The sequence below is a fragment of the Gossypium arboreum genome, chromosome 7 (assembly GCF_025698485.1).
Source record: "Gossypium arboreum isolate Shixiya-1 chromosome 7, ASM2569848v2, whole genome shotgun sequence".
NCBI classification, from domain to species: Eukaryota; Viridiplantae; Streptophyta; class Magnoliopsida; order Malvales; family Malvaceae; genus Gossypium; species Gossypium arboreum.
The window spans coordinates 64,351,329-64,376,596 of record NC_069076.1 but is presented as its reverse complement, the minus strand read 5'-3'; the positions used below and the strand labels follow the sequence as shown (position 1 = coordinate 64,376,596).

The 25,268-nt window shown below is 37.1% G+C and overlaps 1 long non-coding RNA gene and 2 other non-coding genes across 4 annotated transcripts in view; 1 reads left to right on the top strand and 2 right to left on the bottom strand.

Annotated features, from left to right (window-relative positions):
- The window catches only part of LOC128295094 (uncharacterized), an 86,060-nt gene that overhangs the window by 27,371 nt on the left and 33,421 nt on the right, over positions 1-25,268 (bottom strand). The gene's annotated exons all lie outside the window — the stretch shown is intronic.
- LOC128296044 (small nucleolar RNA R71) lies at positions 7,853-7,959 on the bottom strand. Its single transcript, XR_008286592.1, has one exon. It is a non-coding gene; the product is annotated as a small nucleolar RNA R71 (small nucleolar RNA).
- LOC128295968 (small nucleolar RNA R71) lies at positions 17,381-17,486 on the top strand. The gene has a single exon (XR_008286515.1). It is a non-coding gene; the product is annotated as a small nucleolar RNA R71 (small nucleolar RNA).

Below are 25,268 nucleotides of genomic sequence, written 5' to 3'. Positions count from 1 at the left end.
TTAATATCCCGTATGAACATGTTAGTAGAGCCCACAGAATTTGTGATAAAAGTGTCCAACCCCTTAGGTAGATATGTGCTAGTAAACCAAGTGTGTAGAAATTGTCCGTCATTGTTTTTTGGCCAACTTGATGTTGTTGTTTAATGAATTTGATGTAATACTTGGGATGGATTGGTTGACTTCTCATAATGTTGTAGTGTACTGTGGGAGAAAAGTTATTGAACTGAAATGTGAAAACGGAAATATTCTTCAGGTTGGGCTAGATGAATCAAATAATTTGCTCCTAATAATATCACCGTTGATTGCTGAGAAATATTTGAGGAAAGGATATGAGGCCTATCTCGCTTTTGTCCTGAATACTCAAGTGTCTGAATCAAAGGTAGAATTGGTACTAGTGGTTTGTGAGTATATAGATGTGTTTCTGGAAGAATTACCTGGACTACCTCTAGTGAGGGAAGTTGAGTTTGGAATCGAGTTGGTACCGAGCACAGCACCCATTTTTATTGCTCCGTATAGGATGGCTCCAACCGAATTAAAGGAGTTAAAGGCTCAACTTTAGGAATATACGGATAAAGGTTTTGCGAGACCTAGTTATTCACTGTAAGGCGCACCAGTGCCCTTTGTGAAAAAGAAAAATTGTTCAATGAGGTTATGCATCGACTATAGACAGGTCAATAAGGTAGCGGTGAAGAGCAAGTATCCTTTGCCAAGGATCAATGACCTGTTTGATTAGTTAAAGTGGGCCACTGTATTTTCCAAGATTGACCTGAGGTTAGGATACTACCAATTAAGGTAGAAAAAGCAAGATGTTCCGACGACTGTGTTTCGAGCAAGATACAACCATTATGAGTTCCTCGTCATACCCTTTGGTTTGACTAATGCCCCGGCGGTGTTTATGGATTTGATGAACAATATTTTTCGACCGTATTTGGATAGGTTCGTGGTGGTCTTTATCAACGACATACTGATTTAATCACGTGATGAGAGTGAGCATGCAAAACCTTTGAGGACTGTATTACAGACCCTGAGAGATAAACAATTGTAAGCCAAGTTCAGTAAGAGTGAATTCTGGCTTAAGAAGGTTGGATTTCTAGGACACATTGTGTCGGGTGACGGGATTAGAGTTGACCCAAGCAAAATCTTGACTATTATTGAATAGAAACCATCGAAGAATGTGACTAGGGTCCGAAGCTTTTTGGGTTTGGTCGGTTACTATAGACGTTTTGTAAACTAATTCTCCGTGATAGCTAATCCAATGACAAGGCTTCTGCAAAAGGATGTCAAATTCGAATGTACAGAAAAACGCCAACGGAGTTTTGAGAAATTAAAGACTTTGCTGACCGAGGCCCTAGTGTTAGTGCAACCAGACTCGGGCAAAGAGTTTGTGATATATAGCGACGTCTCCTTGAATGGTTTAGGGTGTGTGCAAGAGGGTAAGGTCATAACTTACTCTTCAAGACAACTAAAGCCTCATGAGTAAAACTACCTAACACATGATTTAGAGTTGGCTGCCACCATATTCGCTTAAAAAATTTAGGGACAGCATTTGTATGGAGAGAAATGCCAAATATTCACCGATCATAAGAGTCTTAAGTACTTGATGACTCAAAAGGAGTTAAATTTGCGGCAACGAAGGTGGCTAGAGCTAATAAAGTATTATGAGCTGATAATTAACTATCACCTGGAAAAGGCGAATGTAGTCGCCGATGCCTTGAGTAGAAAGTAATTTTTTGCTTTAAGAGACATGAATACTCAGTTGTCTATGTCTAGCGATGGTTCAGTCTTAACAGAGTTGATAGCTAGATCGACATTTCTACAAGAGATCCGTGAAGCTTAGAAAGATGATAAGGAGTTGCAAGCTAAGATGACTCGGTGTGAGACGGAATGTGAATTCAAGTTTCGTATTGGTGTTGATGGATGTTTAATGTTAAAAAATAGAGTTTGTGTACCCAAGGGCAATGAGCTTATTTAGAAGATTCTGCGAGAGCCACATAGTGGTTGTTTGTCCGTCCACCCGGGTAGTGTAAAAATGTACAACAACCTGAAGATAATGTATTGGTGGTCAGGGATGAAAAGAGATATTTCAGAGTTCATTTCCAAGTGCCTTGTGTGTCAGCAAGAGAAGGCTAAACACCAAGTACCTTCGGGTCTGCTTCAGCCAATAACGGCTCCAGAGTGGAAGTGGGATCGGATTACCATGGATTTTATGATGGGTTTTCTGGTAAACCCAAAGAAAAAGGATGTTGTTTGGGTTGTTGTGGATAGGCTAACAAAGTCAGTACATTTTATACCAGTGCGTACCGAGTACTCCCTTGAGAGACTGGCTGAATTGTACGTTTTTGAGATTGTAAGACTACATGGGGTGTCCTTGTCGATTGTTTCAGATAGGGACCTGAGATTTACCTTGAGGTTTTGGAAAAAGTTACAAGAGGCATTGGGAACAAAGTTGAGTTTCAGCACAGTATTTCACCCGTAAACCGACGGCCAGTTGAAAAGAGTGATTCAGATTTTAGAAGACATGTTGCGGTGTTGTGTTCTTGAGTTTCAAGGTAGTTGGGAAAGGTACTTGCCATTGGTTGAATTCACCTACAACAATAGTTATCATTTAAGTTTGAAGATGGCGCCTTATGAGGCTTTATATGGGCGAAAGTGTCGAACGCCTTTATATTGGACTGAGCTCAAAGAGAGTCAAATTCAAGAGGTCGATTTAATAAAAGAGGCTAAAGAGAAAGTTAAAGTGATTCGTGACTGCTTGAAGGCCGCCTCGGATAGATAAAAATCCCACAAGAATTTGAAATGATAGGAAATTGAGTTTCAAGTCGGCGATAAGGTATTTTTAAAAGTATCCCCGTGGAGGAAAGTTCTAAGATTTGGTAGAAGAGGCAAGCTGAGTCCTCATTTCATAGAACCATATGAGGTTATTGAGAGAGTAGGACCGGTTGCCTATCGATTGGCTTTGCCACCAGTGTTGGAAAAAATTCACAACATGTTTCATGTATCCATGCTACATTGATATAAATCAGACTCTTCACACATGATTGCACTGACAGAGGTTGAGATTCATCCGGACATGACGTATGGTGAAGAGCCGATCAAGATTTTGGCTCAGGAAGTCAAATGGTTGAGGAATAAGTGTATAACACTCATGAAAGTTTTGTGGCATAGACATGGAGTTGAGGAAGCCAAATGGGAACCTGAGGAGACTATGAGAGATCAGTACCCGAACTTATTTATCGGTAAGATTTTCAGGGACGAAAATCCCTAAGGGGGGAGAAATGTAACAGCACAATTTTGGGCCTAATCAGAATAGTGGTCATGGGACCACAAATCTATAAATCATAGAAATTATTTTATTATTATTTTGATATTATATCATGTTTTTAAGAGTGCATGAAGAATTTGATGAAGTAATTTTAGCATTTGTGAGCTTAATTGCATAAAAAGACTAAATCGCATAAAGTGCAAAAGTCCTAATTTGATAGCTAAGAGAGTCATATAGCTAGAGAATAAAATTTGGGGGTCTTTAAAGGGCAATTAGACCCTTTTAAAAGAGCTTGGCCGGCCATGTGACAAAAAAGAGTAAATGGTCAAAATGTTAGGTAAGTGATGACATATTAGGTGATAAAATGATACCCTAAGTGCCTAGCCTTCATCTTTTTCACCTATTCTTTCTTCTCAACCAAAAATATCAGCCAAGAGAAGAGTTTTGAAGCTTGAAATTTTCAGCAACTTATCATCTCTAGAAGTAAGTGATTTCCATACCCTTTGTTGATGGTTTTTGTATTTTTAAGACCCTTGAAGCATAAGCTTTCAAATGAGGGTACTATTTTGCAAAATGATTAAGAGTTTAGGGTTTTTCCATGAAAGAATTTTTAATTTTTGCTGAGTTTTTTTGGAAGAAAATGAGTCTTGGGTGTCTTATAAACAACTTTTGTGAAAGGTGTTAGCATGAAAACACCTAAAAGGACTATTTTGCATAAGTTGTAAAATAGATTACAAGTGTGTGAAATAGTGGGAATTTGGAGTTGCTATAAGAGTAAAAAGGGTTCGGCTAAGATTAAGATGCGAAGAAATTCGATAAAAATTGATTTTCAACCAAGGGGTAAAATGGTTATTTTGTCAAAGTCTAGGGGCAAAATGGTCATTTCACCAAAGAAGGGAAAATTTGATTGCCTAATTTTATTTAGTGTCTAAATAAGTGCATTTTTCTATTATAGATAAAAAAAAAACCAAATCCAAACCTAGACCAGGGGAAAGCCAAGCAAATCGACTAAATCAACTAATCACCACATTTTGTAATCCGAGGTAAGTTGTATATAAATAGTACAACTACATTAATAATATATGTATTTGAATTGTATTGAAATAATTATAGCATAAATTGCTTGATTGTGGAAATGAGAAAATGTGATGAGAATAGAGATAGTAGAATTCCCGGTTGAACCTTAGGAAATAAATCAGATATTCATGCCATGACGTTTGGGTCACTTGTGTGAGCTAGTGTAAGACATGTCTGGGACTTGCATGGGCACATTATGAGAGCTAGCGTAAGACCATGTCTGGGACATGTCATTGGCATTGAGACGAGCGCTAGTGTAAGACATGTCTGGGACATGCATCGGCCATGAAATGTGCCAGTTTAAGACTATGTCTGGGACATGGCATCGGCACCTTACCCCATGTTTGAGGCTTATGGAATATCCAATAGTGTTCCAAATGGTTCAACGGTGAAAGTTATGATTTCTAGTTAATGAGGAAAGTATACCCGTGTTGTGAGTGATATAGGTACCTATTTGGTATGTATGAAATGTGAACCCAATTTGTACTATACGATAGGTATTGGATATTGATGAGTAATTTTTACTTATACCCACTTGTAAGTTATAAGCTTGTTAATGAATGGTAAAGTTGTGTAGTATATTTATTTATGTGTAACTTACTAAGCTTTATGCTTACTCCCTCTCCTTTTTCATTTTCTTATAGTACCGCCTATCTAGCTCAAGATCAACAGAAGTCAGAGATATCGATCATACTATCAATCGAAGATTTCGGTATTATTTAATCTGTAATTTTGAATATGGCATGTATAGGGAATTAGAATTGTGTTTTGTGTTATTATTAATTTGGCCAAATGTGTTGGTTTGGGATAAATCCCTCATTTTGTATTAAGCCTTGAATGATGCTTAATATTCATTTTGATTTACATGCAAAGATGTGATTTTCTTGGATGAGTAAAATGCTCAAATGGAATGTTGTTTATTGTGGCTGAATTGGTTGCATGAGATATCTTTATATTGGTTTCGGTTGCCATTGAGCAGGTTGTGTAAATAAGGGTGGCTAAAAGGCTTGGTAAATAGCCTTATATTGTCCACACAGGCAGATACACGAGCATGTGTCTAAGCCGTTTGTGACGCATGGTCTGCCCTATGGGCTTGTTGTCTAATCGTGTGTCCCCTGCACGTAAAGATTTCAAGTCAGTATGCATTATAGTAAACACACGGGCAGAGGCACGGCCGTATGTCTCTGCCGTGTTATGAACACGGCCTATCACACGGGCGTGTGCCATGGCCATGTGACATTTTGAGGTTGCTGACATCAGAAACAGAATGTCCAGGTCTTTGCACGGACATGTCATGGCCGTGTGAAGGACATGGGCTAGGGACCTGGACGTGTGCCAGGCTGTGTGAAAACCCCTGTAGATGTGCGTTTAGAATTGATTCCACATGTGTGGAGGACACGGGCGTGTTCCAGTATTGCTTAGGTCATGTGAGGCACATGGGCCATCAACACGACCATGTTGAAATGGCCACGGGGGTGTGTTTCTGATAAACCGTAATTTTTACATATTTTTATCCCATGCTTAGCACATTTATGGATGATTTCTCCTTACATTTGGTGAATTTGATGATCCTAATCCTTTAATTTCATGTTTTATACTTAGGTGAGCATAGGAGAGTAAAAAGAGCAAGAAATGGGCCAAAAACGGAGAAAATGGGCCAACATGGGAAATCAACACCGCCTAGACGTCCTCACATAGGTAGACCACATACACGTGCCTTTTTAAAAGCCTTAACCACGGTCTGAAGCAATCGCACATGGCCGTGTCCCTATCGAGCCCAAGTATAGTCCTATTTGGAAAAAGGCACTTTTGAGGGCTTTTAGGCGTTCTAAAGCCTATTTAAACACCTGATGAGTCACTTACAAAGAACACACAGAGTAGGAGGCAAGGAATTACTCAAGAAAACCCGATTGATTCATTTCAAAAGCCGGATTCATCGTCAAGACTGAAGATCTCCCTTCAATTTCCTTCAGTAGTTTTGGGTTTTCTTTATGTTTTGTTATCTTTATTCTTTTAAGATGTTTTCTTTCATAATTATGAACTAAACCCCCTAAATACCTAAGGGGAGTGAAACCTAAGACGGATCTTGTTATTATTATCTGAATTGTATGACAAATATTTGACTTGTTCTTAATTATGTGTTCTTAATTCTTGTTTTAATATTCTAGGATATTGATTCAAGTTAATGCACTTATTCAGAGGAGCAAAAGTCCCTGTCTAAGAGTAAATTTATCATAATTAAGCGGAGTTGATTGCACGCCTAGAGATAGGGTGACAATATTTTGCCGGATTAGGGTGAAACCTAATAAAGGAGTCCATAGATCGAGTTAATGCAACACTAGGGTGTTAATTAGAGCAAGATTTCAATTAATCAACCTAGGGTTAGACGTTATTAGTCTCGAGAGAGATAATACTATAACTTAGGGATTTCTACGGATCAAGTCAAATGAATAAATCGTCTGATTCAGAGTTAAATAACAAGTGAAGTCTAGGTGGATTTTTCCTTGGGTATTGTCTTAATCAATCAAGTTTTCCCAAAAGCTTTTCCCCAATTTTCTCTCTGTGCACCCTTAGTTTAGTTAATTAGTTTAGATAAACAAATCCCTTAATTTTTAGGCTAGATAATAAAAATAAAGTAATTACTAGTACTTTTGGTTCCTTTGGGTTCGACAATCCGGTCTTGCTAAGGCTATACTATTATTCAATAGGTACACTTGCCTTCATCGTGATAATAGTTAGTTTCAAGAACAATGAATTATAAATTTTTAAAACCTATCACGAATATCACGTATCAAGTTTTTCGTACCGTTGCCATATTAGGAACACTCGATTTTTATTACTTTAGCCAGTTTACTTTATTTGCAATTTAAATTTTATTTTATTTTCTAATTTTCTCTTTTATTCGCTTCTGGCAGGTTTTTTTATAGTCTATGACTAGAAGAAACCCATCGGGACTATTACTTTTTGATAGTGAGATCGATTGCACAGCTCGTAGAAATCGAAGAGAAATAAGGCGAAGCTTAAGATACACAGAGGGAGAGCAAGAGGATGATATTCAAACCACAACCGATGAGATGGCTGAAAATCAGGAAAATCCGTTACCTCCTGCGATTGCCGCTGATCCAGTAAATCAGAATCATGCTCCATGCACTATGTATTATTATGCTAAACCGAATTTAACAGGAACTGAGTCAAGTAAAGTTAGGTCTGCTATTGCTGCAAATAATTTTGAACTGAAACCTAACACGATTCAAATGATACAGCAATTTGCTCAGTTTGATAGTTTGCAGGATGAGAATCCAAACAATCACTTGGTGAATTTTCTGGAGTTTTACGACAAATTTAAAATCAATGGCATTTCTGATGATGCCATACACCTTCGGTTATTTCCCTTTTCATTAAGGAATAAGGCTAAATAGTGGTTGAACTCGTTACCACGAGGGTCAATCACTACTTGGGAACAAATGACCGAAATTTTTTTACTAAAATATTTTCCACAAGCAAAAAACGGCTAAATTAAGGAATGATATCTCTTCGTTTGTGCAGATGGATCTAGAAACACTCTACGATGCATGGGAGAGATACAAGCATCTGTTGAGAAGGTGCCCTCACCATGGGTTACCACTCTGGCTACAAGTTTAAACTTTTCACAATGGCCTGAATCCTTCAACTAGACAGATGGTTGACGCAGCCGCTGGTGGGACTATCAATAATAAGACACCTGAGGATGCTTATGAATTTATAGAAGAGATGTCACTGAATAATTATCAGTGGAAAGTCATGAGGACAAAGCCAACGAAAGCATCCGGTGTTTTTAACGTCGATTCAGTCACCATGCTCTCTAATCAAGTAGAACATTTGAATAGAAAAATTGACGATTTCCTTGGTTCTTCACAGGTTCACCCAGTAATGCAATGCAATGCAAGTAAAGGAGGAACGAGCAATTCAGAGTACCCACCTTATGGCCACAACATGGAAAACGAGCAATTAAATTATATGGGTAATAATCCTCGACCTCGAAATAATCCCTATAGGAACACTTATAATGCAGGATGGAGGAACCACCCAAATTTCTCATGGGGGGCCAAGGGAATCAGAAACCACCACCACCTCCAGGCTTCCAACAACCACCCTACCAACAAGAGAAAAAACCGAACCTTGAGGAGATGCTAACAAAATTCATCTCGATGTCAGAAACTGATTTTTAGAATACTGAGACAGCACTTAAGAATCAACAAGAGTCGATCTAAGGGCTCAAAACTCAGATAGGCCAGCTTGCTAAATTGATATCTGAATGACCACAAGGTAGCCTACCAAGTAACACTGAATCTAATCCGAGAGGGTAGCTCAATGCGATTACCATTCAAGATGAGGAAGGGTTAGTTGCACTTGAACCAGAACCGAGGCAAGAAACTGTGAAAAGTAAAGGTAAAGATGAGGTGGACCACAATGACCAAAAATAGGTAAGTAAAGAGTATAAACCATGTGTAGCATACCCCAATACGACAATGAAAGACCACAGAGATGAGCAATTTGGTAAATTCCTTAAACTATTAAAGAAATTACACATTAACTTAGCGTTTATTAAAACTCTTTCGTAGATGCCAAACGCAGTCAAATTCTTAAAGGAGCTTTTAGGAAATAAACGGAAGTTGGATGAAGCGTCGCATGTGAAGTTAAATGTAGTTTGCTCAGCCGTTCTACAGAACAAGCTAGACAACAAATTGAAAGATCTCGGGAGTTTTACGATTCCTTGTTTAATTGGTAGCTTAAATGTTAAAAATGCTTTGGCTGATTTAGGGGCTAGTATCAATGTCATGCCTTACAAAATGTTTAAGCAACTAGGTCTTGGGAAACCCAAACAAACTAAGATGAGCATTCAATTAGCAGTTAAAATAATCAAATTTCCTATGGGTATTATTGAAGATGTACTCGATAAAATTGAAAAAATTATATTCCCAATTGATTTCATTGTTCTAGACATAGAGGAGGATAGTAACGTGCCTTTAATTTTAGGGAGGCCCTTTTTAGCAACTGCTAGAACAATAATTAATGTTGGTACAGCTGAACTCACACTTCATATGGGTGATGAAACAATCACTCTTCAAGCTCGTAATTCGAGTAACATCTCCAAAATCGAGGGTGATTTCATAAATCATACTACTAGTACTGATCATGTGGTGAAACCCTCTATGCAGAAAATAGGTTCGAAGAGCGCACATGAGCCTTGTTCAAGCAACAACAAAGGACCTATCTATTAAGGACGAAGGCTACGAGTTGAGGAACTAGATGAATGGCGGACACATAAACCAAAACCATGCCTTAACGAGCTTAATATTCCACCAAATCAACTTAAGGTTGGAGACAAAGTAATACTCGATGCAGCAGATCCTCGTATTGCTACTTCTGAATCTAATGGACAAATTCCTATCACGATACTCAATATTTTTCCATACAGTACAGTCGAGGTAATTCATCCTAAATTCGGCACTTTTAAGGTAAATAGTACTCGTTTAAAACCTTATTTTGATAAAATTGATAGCATGGAAGAGTGTAAACCCCTCGCACCACCATGACCAGGCAACAGAAAGGTAAGTCGAGATTAGACTATAAATAAGCGCTTCTCGAGAGGCAACCCTAGCACTAACCGTGTTAACTTCTTTAAATTTTAGTTTTTAACATTTAATTCACTAACTTAATCACTGGACACAGGATTTCCAGAACCACACGACCAGGCACACAGGCATGCCTTAGGTCGTGCCCATATACGGGAGACAACACGGCCGTACGATACGGTCGTATGAAAATAGAACAAAAATGTTTCCCCAACACGAGATTCAATAAGTTGCCACAGCCGTGCGACATGGCCGTGGGCAATCCTGCCAAATTAACACGAGCGTGCGACACGCCCGTGCCTACCGATCGTGGTTGGGCCTGTAAAACAACAAGGGCTTGTACCTGCATACATGGGCCTGGGAGAAGCGAACGAGGAATGACATGACCATGCAACATGGCCTTGTGCACCAATGCACCCAATTTCGAAAACCACGAAACACACGGGCTGAAATGAGGGTACACGGGAGTGCCACACGGCCGTGTGCCCCAATTTCTTTATAAACACCTATTATTTTTACGTTTTTTAATTTTATTTTTATCTTTATTTGTTGAAATTACTTTTTATTTCCCTTTAATACTATTTTTATTTTATCTTGAGATTTTATAATTTTTATTCGGCTATTTCTTTACGAGTAAATATGCTTCTTTATATTTCCTAAAAGAAGTTCCTGATTCTATCATAGTTATAAAGAGCTCCAAAGCTGGAACAGGTTCTCTACGACTACCATGTCCTGCCCAACCACCATAATAACCTCCTCGCTGGACACTGTGGTTGTGGAACCTAACCTCTACCACCACCGGAGTATCCTCCTCCAACCTAATCACTGCCTTGGCCGATTATTCTCCATAACTCCAATTCAAGGATTCCATTCATCATTCAGGAAGTCTCACTCCTCTCCCTATCTTATGATCTTATATCTATATAATGCAATAAATCTAATTTTGTACATTAAGGACAATGTACATCTTAAGTGTGGGGGGTCTTTTATATCATTATCAGAAAAAATCCCTGAATTTTGTGTTATTCTCATGTGATCTTCTCATATCATTATTAGAATGAATTTTGATTGATTTATGATTTTCTATAAATATGTCTTGAATCAAAACATAGGCATTTATGCATTGACGGTTTAAACTTTAAGGAATTAGAGAATCAAGCATGATAAGTTGATTTTTGAGTTTTAAAAATTTTTATGTTGTTTCCCCAAGTTCAGGTATCATCTTGAGTCGAAATTCACAAGTTTAACATCAAGAAGCCATAATTTTTGTGAGATCTTGAAACCTTTAAGAGCATCTATTATTTCTTTCATGCTCACTTGTATTGTTGCTTTGAGTGCGTCAATATTGATTTGTTATTCTAGAATTTTCCTGATTATGCATGTCAAGACCACACCTTTGATTTGATACGTTGAGATGATAAAGGCACTTAGGTTTAACCCACTCACTCCATAAAAGGCTACCTTCACAATTAAACCCTAGTGAACCCCCTTGAGCCTAACAACCCATTCATTGATTTACCCTCAACATTAACCCTTAATCCATTATTGTTGAAATCCCCTAAATTAATTAGATCCCTATTTTTGCCGAGATTTGATTTGAATAAATTGCTTAGCTATGTTTTATTTTTGATAGATAGCCTATGTTATTTGGCATGTTCTTAAAAAAAATACAATACATACATATATATTAGTAGTAATTCGACATTTTTCAATAAGTGTTAATTCTATATTCTGAGAAGAAGCTCACTTGTATTCAATTAATGATTAGTTATTTTTCTAGTTAGGTAATTTTTCCATTCAATCTCGATTCTAACCTTTTTTTTCAGCTTATGACCACACCCCCTAACCAAAGCTACGTTACAACCCTCTAAAGACCTTTTGATTGACGTATCATCTCAATATATAGTGGTGGAGATTTGATTTTCATGCAAGCCTATGGTAGTAACTTTTCATATTGACCAATGATTGCTTCATTTATTGTCCTTAAACACCTTGAGTGATTTGAGTGAATCTTTAGTGAGGATGTTAAACTTTGTGATATTTTGAATCAAAGGTAATCACTTAAATGAGGGGAGACACCTATGTTTTCGTGGTAAAATGCTCAACTTGGAATGTTTGAAACTTTGATGTTCTTCTAGTTGAATTCTCAATGTATGATTACTTATGGTTTATTTTGAGATATTATTGATACGGATTATAAGTTGAGAAGAATTTATTTTGATTCTGAGTTAAGGATTTTGCTTGAGGACAAGCAAACGCTTAAATGTGGGGGTAGTTTATAAACCGTAATTTATCCATATTTTTATCCCATGCTTAGCACATTTATGGATGATTGATACATGATATTTGTGATAGGTTTTAAAAATTTATAATTAATCGTTCTTGAAACTAACTATTATCACGATGAAGGCAAGTGTACCTATCAAACAGTAGTATAGCTCTAGCAAGACCGGATTATCGAACCCAAAAGGAACCAAGAATTAACTTGACTAAGAGCATTAACTTGAATCAATATCCTAGAATATTAAAACAAGAATTAAGAACACATAATTAAGAACAAGTCAAATATTTATCATACAATTCAGATAATAATAACAAGATCCATCTTAGGTTTCATTCCCCTTAGGTATTTAGGAGGTTTAGTTCATAATTATAAAAGAAAACATCTTAGAAGAATAATGAATACAAAACATAAAGAAAACCCAAAACCCCTGAATGGAAATTGAAGGGAGATATTCAGTCTTGACGATGAATCTGGCTTTTGAGATGGACCAATCGGCTCCCATTGAGTAATTCTTTGCCTCCTACTCCGTGTGTCTCCTCTAAATTCCTCCTCTGGTGTTTAAATAGGCTTTAGAATGCCTAAGAGCCCTCAAAAATGTCCTTTTCCGAATAGGACTATACTTGGGCTCGGCAGGGACATGCCCGTGTGACACGCCTGTGTGCGATTACTCCAGCCCATGGTCAAGGCTGTTGAATAGGCACGGATGTGTAGTCTACCCGTGTAAGCCGTGCTTCGAACCTTCCAAATGGACACGACCGTGTGCCATTCCCGTGTGAGGAAGTCTAGGCCGTGTTGATTTCCCATGTGGGTCTATTTTCTCCATTTTCGGCCCGTTTCTCACTCTTTTTATTCTCCTATGCTCACCTAAGTATAAAACATGAAATTAAGAATTAGGAGCATCGAATTCACCAAATCTAAGGAGAAATCATCCATAAATGTGCTAAGCATGGGATAAAAATATGTATAAATTACGATTTATTAAATACCCTCACACTTAAGCGTTTGCTTGTTCTCAAGCAAAATCCTTAACTCACAATCAAAATAAATTCTTCTCAATTTATAATCCCTATCAATAATATCTAAAAATAATCCATAAGTATTCATACATTGAAAATTAAACTAAAACGTACTTCAAAGTTTCAAACATTCCAAGTTGAGCATTTTATCATGAAAACATAGGTGTCCCTCTTCATCGAAGTAATCACCTTTGATCAAAATATCACAGAGTTTAACATCCTCACTAAAGATTCACTCAAATCACTCGAGGTGTTTAAGGACATCAAATAAAGCACTCATTACTCAATATGAAAATTTATTACCATAGGCTTACATGAAAATCAAGTCTCTACCACTATATATTGAGATGATACATCAATCAAAAAGGTTTTTAGAAGGTTGTAACGTGGCTTTGATTAGGGGGTGTGGTCACAAGCTGAAAGAAAATGTTAGAATCGAGATTGAATTGAAGAAATCACCTAACTAGAAAAATAACTAATTATCAGTTGAATACAAGTGAGCTTCTTCTCAAAGTATGGAATTAACACTCAAGCTCAAAAAAGACGAATTACAACTAATATGTATGTAAGTAATTTTTTTTCTTCTTCTTCTTTTTTTGAGAATAAGTCAAATAACATAGAACTTAATTATTGCAACGAAGAATAAAACATAGCTTAAGCAATTGGTTCAAATCAAATCTCGACAAAAATAGGGATCAAATTAGGGGATTTCAACAATAATAGGTTATGGGTTAATATTGAGGGTAAATCAATTAATGGCTTGTTAGGCTCAAAGAGGATCGCTAAGGGTTAATTATAAAGGTAGCCTTTTGTGGAGTGAGTGGGTTAAACCTAAGTGCCTTTATCATCTCGACATATCAAATCAAATGGTGTGGTCTTGACATGCATAATCAAGCAAGTTCTAGAATAACAAATCAATACTGAAGCACTCATAATAAAAGTGAGCATGAAAGAAATAAAATATGCTCTAAAGGCTCAAGATCTCACAAAAATTATGGTTTTTTTATGTTTAAACTTGTGAATTTCAATTCAAGATAATACCTAAACTTAGGGAAATAACATAAAAAAATTTAATTCTTCAAAAATCAACTTATCATGCTTGATTCCCTAATGTCTTAAAGTTTAAATAATCAATGCATAAATGCCTATGTTTTAATTCAAGATACATCAATAAAAATCATAAATTAATTAAAATTTATTCTACTAGAGATATGAGTGATTCACGTGAGAATAAGACAAAATTCAGGGATTTCTAATGATTTCTAATAATGATATAAAAGACCCCCCACACTTAAGATGTACATTTCCCTCAATGTTCAAAGATGGATATATTGAAAAATATAGATAAATAATCATAAGATAGAGAGAGAGGTGAAACTTCCTGAATGATGAATGAACTCCTTGAATTGGAGTTATGGAAAATAATCGGCTAAGGCAATGATGAGAGTGGAGGAGGATTCTCCGATGGTGGTTGGGCAGGACTTGGCAGTCGTGGAGAACCTTTTCCAATAGAGTTGCAAGTTCCTAAGTAATAGTAAGCTGGAGCTCCTTATAACTGTGATAGAATCAGGAACCTTTTAGGAAATATAAAGAAGCATAATTACTCGTAAAGAAATATCCGAATAAAATTTATAAAATCTCAAGATAAAATAGTTTAAAAAGGAAATAAAAAGTAATTTCAAAATATAAAGATAAAAATAAAATAAGTAATAGGTGTTTATAAATAAATTGGGGCACGCAGCCGTGGGGCACGGCCGTGTACCCTCATTCCCGCGCGTTTCGTGGTTTTCAAAATTGGGCGCATTGGTGTACACGGCCCTGTTGCACGGCCGTGTCAATCTTCGTTCGCTTCTCCCATGCCCGTGTATGCAGGCGCATGTCCGTGTTATTTTGACAGGCTCGACCACGGTCGGTGGGCACGGTCATGGCCACTTATCGCATCCCGTTTGAAGGAAAATTTTTGCCCTATTTTTGCACGGCCGCGTCACACGACCGTGTGGATTAGAAAACCTGTGTTTCAATGACTCAATTAGTGATTAGATGTTAAAAACTAAAATTTTAAATAGGTCAATACTGTTAGTGCACGAGTTGCCTCCCGAGAAGCGCTTATTTATAGTCTAAGCTTGACTTACCTTTCTGGTATATGGTCATGGTGGTGAGAGGAGTTTACACTCCTCATCCCTGCTATCAATTTTATCAACATAAGGTTTAAGACGAGTATTATTTACCTTAAAAGTTTCGATTTTGGGATAAATTACTTCGACTGTACCATATGGGAAAATACTGAGTACCGTAAGAGAGATTACTTCGTTAGGTTCAGAAGTGGCAATGCGAGGGTCTACTGCATCTAGTAGTACTTTATCTTCAACCTTCAGTTGATTTGGTGTGACATTGAGATCGTCATGGCATGGTTTTGGTTTACCGTGTGTCATTGGTTTATGTGCTTGACATTCATCTAGTTCCTCGATTTGTAGCTTTCGTTCTTCATAAAGAGGTCCTTTGTTGTTGCTTGAACATGGCTCATGTAGGTTCTTTGAACTTATTTCCTGCAAAGTAGGTTGCACCACATGGTCAGCTTTAGTAGAATGATTTATACAACCACCTTCAAGTTTTGATGTGTTACTCGTATTACGAGCTTGAAGGGTGATTATTTCGTCTCCCACACGAAGTGTGAGATCACCTATACCAACATCAATTATTGTTTTAGCGGTTACTAAAAAGGGCCTCCCTAAAATTAAAGGAACGTTACTATCCTCATCTATGTCTAGAACAACGAAATCAACTGGGAATATAAATTTGTAAATTTTAAAATGAGTACATCTTCAATAATCCCTCTAGGAAATCTAATTATTTTATTAGCTAATTGAATACTCATTCTAGTTTGTTTGGGTTTCCCAAGACCTAGTTGCTTAAACATTTTGTAAGGCATAACATTGATACTAGCCCATAAATCAGCCAAAGCATTATTATCATCTAAGCTACCAATTAAACATGGAATCATAAAACTCCCTAGATCTTTTAATTTGTTGGCCAGCTTATTCTGCAGTATGGCTTAGCAAATCGCATTTAACTCCACATGCGACGCTTCATCCAACTTCCGCTTATTTGTTAAAAGCTCCTTTAAGAATTTGACTGCCTTTGGCATCTACGAAAGAGCTTCAATAAACGGTAAGTTAATATGTAACTTCTTTAATAATTTAAGGAATTTACCGAATTGTTCGTCTGTGCGGTCTTTCTTTGTTACGTTGGGATATGGCACACGAGGTTTGTACTCTTTACTTACCAATTTCTGGTCATTGTGGTCCACCTCACCTTTACCTTTACTTACCACAGTTTCTTGCCTCGGTTCTGGTTTAGGTGCAACTAACCCTTCCTCATCTTGAATGGAAATCGCATTGAGTTGCTCTCTTGGGTTAGATTCAGTGTTACTCGGCAGGCTACCTTGTGGTCGTTCAGATATCAATTTAACGAGCTGACTTATCTGAGTTTCGAGCCCTTGGATCGATGCTTGTTGATTCTTAAGTGATGTCTCGGTATTCTAAAACTAATTTCTGACACCGAGATGAATTTTGTTAGCATCTCCTCGAGGTTCAAATTTTTCTCTTAATGGTAGGGTGGTTGTTGGAAGCCTAGAGGTGGTGGTAGTCTCTGATTTCCTTGGCATTCCCATGAAAAATTTGGGTGGTTCCTCCAACCTGCATTGTAAGTGTTACTATAAGGATTATTTTGAGATCGAGAATTATTACCCATGTAATTTAACTGCTCATTCTCTATGTTGTGGCCAGAGTGTGGGTATTCTGAATTGCTTTATCCACATCCACTTGCTTCGCACTGTATTACTGGGTAAACCTGTGAAGAACCAAGAAAACCATCAATTTTTCTATTCAAAAGTTCTACTTGATTAGAGAGCATGGTGACTGAATCGATATTAAAAACGTCGACTGTTTTTGTTGGCTTTGTCCTCATGACTTGCTACTAATAATTAATCAATGGCATCTCTTCTATAAATTCATAAGCATCTTCAGGTGTCTTATTATTGATAGTTCCGTCAGCGGCTGCATCGATCATCTATCGAGTCGAAGAATTTAGGCCATTGTGAAACGTTTGAACCTCTAGCCAGAGTGGTAACCCATGGTGAGGGCACCTTCTCAACAAATCCTTGCATCTCTCCCATGCATCGTAGAGTGTTTTTAAATTCATCTGCACAAAAGAGGAGATATCATTATGTAATTTGGTTGTTTTGGCCGACGGAAAATATTTTAATGAAAACTTTTCGGTCATTTGTTCCCAAGTAGTGATTGACCCTTGTGGTAACGAGTTCAACCATTGTTTAGCCTTATTCCTCAATGAAAAGGGAAACAACTGAAGGTGAATGGCATCGTCAAAAACGCCATTGATTTTAAAAGTTTTGCAAAACTCTAAGAAATTTGCCTAGTGAGCGTTGGGATCCTCGTCCTGCAGACCATCAAACTGAACAAACTGTTGGATCATTTGAATATTGTTAGGTTTCAGTTCAAAATTATTTTCAGCAACAGCAGACCTAACTATGCTCGATTCAGCTCCTGTTAAAGAAGGTTTAGCATAATCATACATAGTACGTGGAGCAGGATTCTGATTAGCAACAATTGCAGGAGGTAGCGGATTTTCTTGGTTTTCAGCCATCTCCTCTGTTGTGGTTGAAGTATCGTTCTCTTGCTTTTTCCTCTGTGTATCGTAAGCTTTGCCTTACTTCTCTTCGGTTTCTGCGAACTGTACGATCGATCTCACTATCAAATAGTAATGGTCCCAACGGGTTTCTTCTAGTCATACACTATAAAAACCTGCCAGGAAAGAATAAAAGAAAAATTGGAAAAGAAAATAAAAATTTAAATTGCAAATAAAGTAGAATGGCTAAAGTAATAAAAATCGAGTGTTCCTAATATCCTAGTTCCCCAGCAACGGCGCCAAAAACTTGATATGTGATATTTGCGACATGTTTTAAAAATTTATAATTAATCATTCTTGAAACTAACTATTATCACGATGAAGGCAAGTGTACTTATCGAATAGTAGTATAGCTCTAGCAAGACCGGATTGTCGAACCCAAAGGAACCAAGAGTACTAGTAATTACTTTCTTTTTATTATCTAGCCTAAAAATTAAGGGATTTGTTTATCTAAACTAATTAACTAAACAAAGGGTGCACGGAGAGTAAATTGGGAAAAAGCTTTTGGGAAAACTCGATTGATTAAGACAATACCGAAGGAAAAATCCACCTAGACTTCACTTGTTATTTGACTCTGAATCAGAGGATTTATTCATTTGACTTGATCTATAGAAATCCCTAAGTTATATTATTATCTCTCTCGAGACTAATAACGTTTAACCCTAGGTTGATTAATTGAAATCTCTTTCTAATTAACACCCTGGTGTTGCATTAACTTGATCTATGGATCCTCTTATTAGGTTTCACCCTAATCTGGCAAAATCTTATCACCCTATCTCTAGGCGTGCAATCGACTCCGCTTAATTACGACAAATTTACTCTTAGACAGGGTCTATTCCTCCTCTGAATAAGAGCATTAACTTGAATCAATATCCTGGAATATTAAAACAAGAATTAAGAACACATAATTAAGAATAAGCAAATATTTATCATACAATTCAAATAATAATAACAAGATCTATCTTAGGTTTCATTCCCCTTAGGTATTTAGGGGGTTTAGTTCATAATTATAAAAGAAAACATCTCAGAAGAATAATGAATACAAAACATAAAGAAAACCAATAACCCTTGAATGGAAATTGAAGGGAGATCTTCAGTCTTGATGATGAATCCGGCTTCTAAGATGGACCAATCGGCTTCCCTTGAGTAATTCCTTGCCTCTTACTCCGTGTGTCTCCTCTAAGTGCCTCCTCAGGTGTTTAAATAGGCTTTAGAATGCCTAAGAGCCCTCAAAAGTGGCCTCTTCCGAATAGGACTATACTTGGGCTTGGCAAGGACACACCCGTCTAACACACCCGTGTGCGATTACTCCAGCCCGTGGTCAAGGCTGTTGAATAGGCATGGGCGTGTAGTCTACCTGTGTAAGTCATGCTTTGATCCTGTCAATTTGACACGGCCGTGTGCTATGCCCAAGTGAGGAAGTCCAGGCTGTGTTGATTTCCTACATGGGTCCATTTTCTCCATTTTCGACCCGTTTCTCGCTCTTTTTATTCTCCTATGCTCACCTAAGTATAAAACATGAAATTAACGAATTAAGAGCATCAAATTCACCAAATCTAAGGAGAAATCATCCATAAATGTGCTAAGCATGGGATAAAAATATGTATAAATTACGGTTTATCAATGATTTCTCTTTAGATTTGATGAATTCGATGCTCCTAATCCTTTAATTTCATGTCTTATACATAGGCGAGCATAGGAGAGTAAAAAGAGAAAGAAATGGGCCAAAAATAGAGAAAATGTGCCAACATGGGAAATCAACACTACCGACGCCTCAACGGAGTCGACCACGCCCGCCTATCTAATGACCTTGGGAGCGATGCAAGCAATCGCACATGGGCGTGTCACACGGGCGTGTCCTTGTCGAGCCCAAGTATAGTCCTATTCAGAAAAGGGCCCTTTTGAGGGCTTTTAGGCATCCTAAAAGCCTATTTAAACACCTGAGGAGGTATTTAGAAAAAACACATAGAGTAGAAGGCAAGGAATTACTCAAGAAAAGTCGATTGATCCATCTCAAAAGTCGGATTCATCATCAAGACTGAAGATCTCCCTCCAATTTCCTTCAGGAGTTTTGGGTTTTCTTTATGTTTTATTATCTTTCTTCTTTTGAGATGTTTTCTTTCATAATTATGAACTAAACCCCCTAAATACCTAAAAGGAATGAAACCTAAAATGGATCTTGTTATTATTATTTGAAATGTATGATAAATAATTGACTTGTTCTTAATTATGTGTTCTTAATTCTTGTTTTTATATTCCAGGATATTGATTCAAGTTAATGCGCTTATTTAGAGGAGCAAAAGTCCCTGTCTAAGAGTAAATTTGTGGTAATTAAGCGGAGTTGATTGCACGCCTAGAGATAGGGTGACAAGATTTTGTCTGATTAGGTGAAACCTAATAAGGGAGTCCATAGATCGAGTTAATGCAACACTAGGGTGTTAATTAGAAAGAGATTTCAATTAATCAACCTAGGGTTAGACGTTATTACTCTCTCGAGAGATAATAGTATAACTTAGGGATTTCTACAGATCAAGTCAAATGAATAAATTGTCTAATTCAGAGTTAAATGACAAGTGAAGTCTAAGTGGATTTTTCCTTGGGTATTGTCTTAATCAATCAAGTTTTCCCAAAAGCTTTCCCCCAACTTTCTCTCTGTGCACCCTTAGTTTAGTTAATTAGTTTAGATAAACAAATCCCTTAATTTTTAGGCTAGATAATAAAAAAAAAGTAATTACTAGTACTCTTGGTTCCTTTGGGTTTGACAATTCGGTCTTGCTAAAGCTATACTATTGTTCGATAGGTACATTTGCCTTCATCGTGATAATAGTTAGTTTCAAGAACGATTAATTTTAAATTTTTAAAACCTGTCGTGAATATCACGTATCAGTTTCTTTTTTACATGGGTGTGTGCCCTATTTCAAAGTCAAATTTTCTATAGATGGTTTAAGGACTCGGGTTGATCCCGAATAGTTTTCAATGGTCGATTTGGGGCTCGTAGGCTCATAATAAGAAGTTTAAAGTAGAAATTGAAAAAGTTCTAAATTAGGCCAAGTCTTGGTGACTTGGGGAACGTTTGTGTGCATGAGATCAAAATAGGTAATGCCTCGTATTCTGCTCTAGCATAGGTTTTTTAGTAGCACCTTGTAGCTTCGTTGTAATAGCCTGGTTTAGAACCTAGTCGGAATAGTGGTGTAACATCCTGAAATAGGGCCTAAACGGAATAATGGTTGCAAAACCACGAATCTTAGGTCAAAAAAATTAAAAAAAAAATTATTTCAAATAATTTTTAAGGTTTATTCATTGATTGAATAATTGTGTGAAAATTTCGTGAAGAAATTTTATGTATAAGTGCCTAATTTGATAATTAGGACTAAATTGTAAAATTAGTAAAATGTGTGTCCTAGATAAAAAGGGGGATTTAATTGAAATGGGTTCTTAAAGTGGAGGTCCTTATTTAGTAATTAAACCATTATATTTAAGTTTGGACAAAAATGGGCAAGAATAGGACAAATTTCAAAGAAAAGCCTTTGAGGGCATTTTGGTCATTTAGTAATTAAAAGAATTAAAAAGGGAAAATAAACCCAAAATTGGTCAATCTTCTTCAAGAAGGCCGAATATAGGATGGGTGAAGCCATGGTTAGGGTTTCCAAGCTTTCCAAGCTCAATAGTAAGTCTGTTCTAGCCTCGTTTTTAATGTTCTTTATGTTTTTAGAGTCTCAGTAACTTGATTTAGCTTATTCTAGCAATAATTCATGCTAGGGTTCATATTTGAAAAAATACCCATAGGTTAAATGTGTTTATTTTGATGTATTATGGTAGCATATGAAACTTGAAATTATGCTAAATAACTTTTACTAAGCGATTTTAAGTGAGAACGAGTAAAACGACATAATCGGTAAAAATACCTAATGTTCATTAGTACATGATAGAATGGGAATTTGATGTTGCCATAGAAGGGAAAAATGTTCACCGTGTCATAAAACATAAGAAAAATGGATAAATTTTAATTTCCGATCTTAGGGGAAAAATCATAATTCTGCAAAGGTTTAAGGGCAAAATTATAATTTTTCCAAAGTTTGAGTTAGGGAATGTTTTGAATAGTACATTAATTAAATAAGTGAAATATGATGTTTTAGATCCCGAAAAGTGAGATTTGGACCTAGAACGGGAGAAAAATTGAAAATTGAGAAAGTTGGTAAAATGGTCGTTTTGGTATCGAGGTAAGTTCATATGTTTAATAAGCATTTAATTATGCATATTTGAATGATAAATTGATATTTTGGCCATAAATACTTTAGTATTGAGTTTCAGATATAATGATTAATGTTCGATAATAATTCGATATTGGAAAAAGAACTTGTATAATTTATATGTAAGACCATAGTTTGTATTATAGCTTTGTATGATAACAAGAAAGTATTGACTAGCATAGTTTGATGAGAATAAGTTAAGTTGATGATATGATGAGATTGAGAATGTAAGTATGTAAGTTGAGTAGCATTTTATTATTAGCAATTATTGTTATCAGTATTGTTATTATTGAGTTATGCGACTAACCTTCAGAATTTGAGCAAGTATGTTTCAGCTATTGTAACACCCCAAACCCGGCCCAGACGTTACGACCGAATCCGGCGTGTCACATTGAAGGGTTACTAAAAAGACATAATATCCTCATTATAGATTAAAGTGAATAGAAGCTGTGCACCAAGCAGGATGCCAGAAAAGAGGAGGTGAGTCAATTAGATTGCTTAAGTACCTAGCTCTCCACGGATCTAATCCTAGACATGCACACAATCGTTGCCACACTTTAACTGAGTGCTTGTTCATGGAAACCTATTCGTTTAAAACCATTTTAAAAGGTTATTAATTTTGAAAACATTTTCATTGCGGAAGCTTTGCCATGTTATCGCGATATTTTGAAATCAAGTAACCTTTTTAAAACGCGCCTTAGAGCTATTCAACTTCAACAATTAAATCAATATCATGCCTAAGCTAACAAAACATACTTAAACAATTAAAAATAATTAAAGCGGCCTTATTACAACTTAAAACTCAAAGCAATTAAAGAAAACAAGTGTTGATCAAAACACATGAAGAAAATCGAGTTTGCAGAAAATGTGGCCACTCCAAATCCCTCACGGCTCCAAGTCTACTATGGTTGGGGATTACCTACATGGATGGAAACAAGGGGTGAGTTTGGAAAACTCATTGAATAAAATAACCCAACCATAGTCCAGATCAATTCAAACCACAGAAACAGATTAAGTTGGGCCTTAGCCCTATACAGAATTTTGCATGAAGCCCATAGGCCCATAACAGAGACAGAACAGATATATCATGTATACAGAAAACCCAACCCATATCCACCTGTATACACCCCCGTACCAACCTTACACCATGTGGGGAGACTACTCGACTCACCCATCCACTACACGCCACAAAATTTGCAGCATGGCTGCCAGAACAGATATTGTGACAGAGTCACCAGATACAGATATTGTGGCAGAGCCACCAGAACAGATAATTGTGGCATAGCCACCAGAAACAGATAATTGTGGCATACCCACCAGAACGCTTCCTCCATCAATATACCCATATCCCATGCAACAGATATACATGCCATAGCATACAACATACAGAATCCGATTATCATGCATTTAAGACAAAATTAACCCTAGGGGTATAATGGTAATTTTGCATACTTAGGGGTATAATGGTAATTGTCATACTTAGGGGTATTTTAGTAAATTTACTATTTTAGGGTTTCCATGTATATTATAGCCATTAAATTATTAACAGAAACACTTACCGAGCATTTTTACCGAATTGGGCTAGTTGGCCCATTAACCCGTTTTCTGCCCATTAAGCCCAAATATACCGTAGTGCACGAAATTGCACACTCTGCAATCTTACCACCTGAGATTATCAGGATTAACAAACCAACCATCTCACGAGCGCTCGCATGCTTGCAAGTCCACAAAATGCCGGTTCTTTGGCATTTCGGCTTTTTGGCTTTTGCTGATCTAGTCTATAAGTGGGTGTCGTTTACACACCTGATCTGTAACGATACGTTGGTGAGATCCACACACGAGTTACCTACAACCAAGTTATTAAAACGTCAGTCTACATATCAAAAACAAACTACGTACTAGTCCCCTTACCATATTCAGCCAACATAGCCTTAGACCTTAAAGTTCTTACCTTTCTGCCGAAATATGGACTAGATCTAGATGTCCAACCGAGTTAGCCTTCTAACCCTTCGCTGTACACCCCCTTGTCCATGCTAGCACATACAAAACCAAAAGAAAGAGGCAAAAATTCCCTTAGTCACAATGTTAGCCACCCTTAAGGGGTTTCGGCTTTTCCTTAAAACATAAGTAACTAGCGAAAGTTGTTCGAATACTTACCAATCATTGTTCAGCCCAAAAGAGTGTTCTTATCTATGATATTAATCCAGATATACCGTAGTTAGAAGAAACAAGTTCAAGTAGCCAAAGATTCAGCTTCCTCCACCACAGGTATGAAGGTTTCGGCTTTTTAAAGAAAAAGGGAAAGGGTTCGGCTATAGCAAGATTCGGCCTCCTAGATGTGAGGGAAATACATGAAGAGAAGAAAAGAAGGAATATGAAAGATTTAGGTTCAGCCAAGGGGTAATCGGTAGCAGGTACTTGGTTTTGAGAGGAAACAGGGATAAAGAAGATGAGAGTCGACAAGAAAAGAAAAGTGAAAAGAAGAAGGGAGGATATGAGAGAATTCGGTTCTTAAAGAAGAGAAGTTGGCACAGGTGTAGGGTGTAGGTTTCGGCTTCTAGCAAAAGAAAGAAAAAGAGAAAACCCAGTCCCGAGAATACAAAAAGAATTCGGTAGCCACAAGTCCAAATGCCGAAATTCCCCACACTAAATGACCTAGCCGAATTTTCCTATACTAAAGACCCTTGGCCGGCCAACTCTTGATCCTCAGGAGTCCAACATTTGGCCAACACCAAGCTCCTTGATCAGCTCCTAAATTTCCTCCCTTATCTCTCCCTTACCCAATCCCCTGAACAGCTCAAACTCTTCCTAGCAGAGTTCCACCTATGTTCCAATACCTACCTTACCTGTTTACAAAAATAAATACCCTATTTAACTTACCTTGTGACTTGAACCTTGGCTCCCCCTAAACCTCTACACGCCACTTCCCAAACACCTATGTGGCGTCACATGCCACTTTACCACAGATCTTTTTGTGTCTTATTTTACCACCTTTAATTTAAAAGCCGACAACGCCAGAACCCTCTCTCTCTAAGATTGAAAATTCAGAAATTGGCTCGA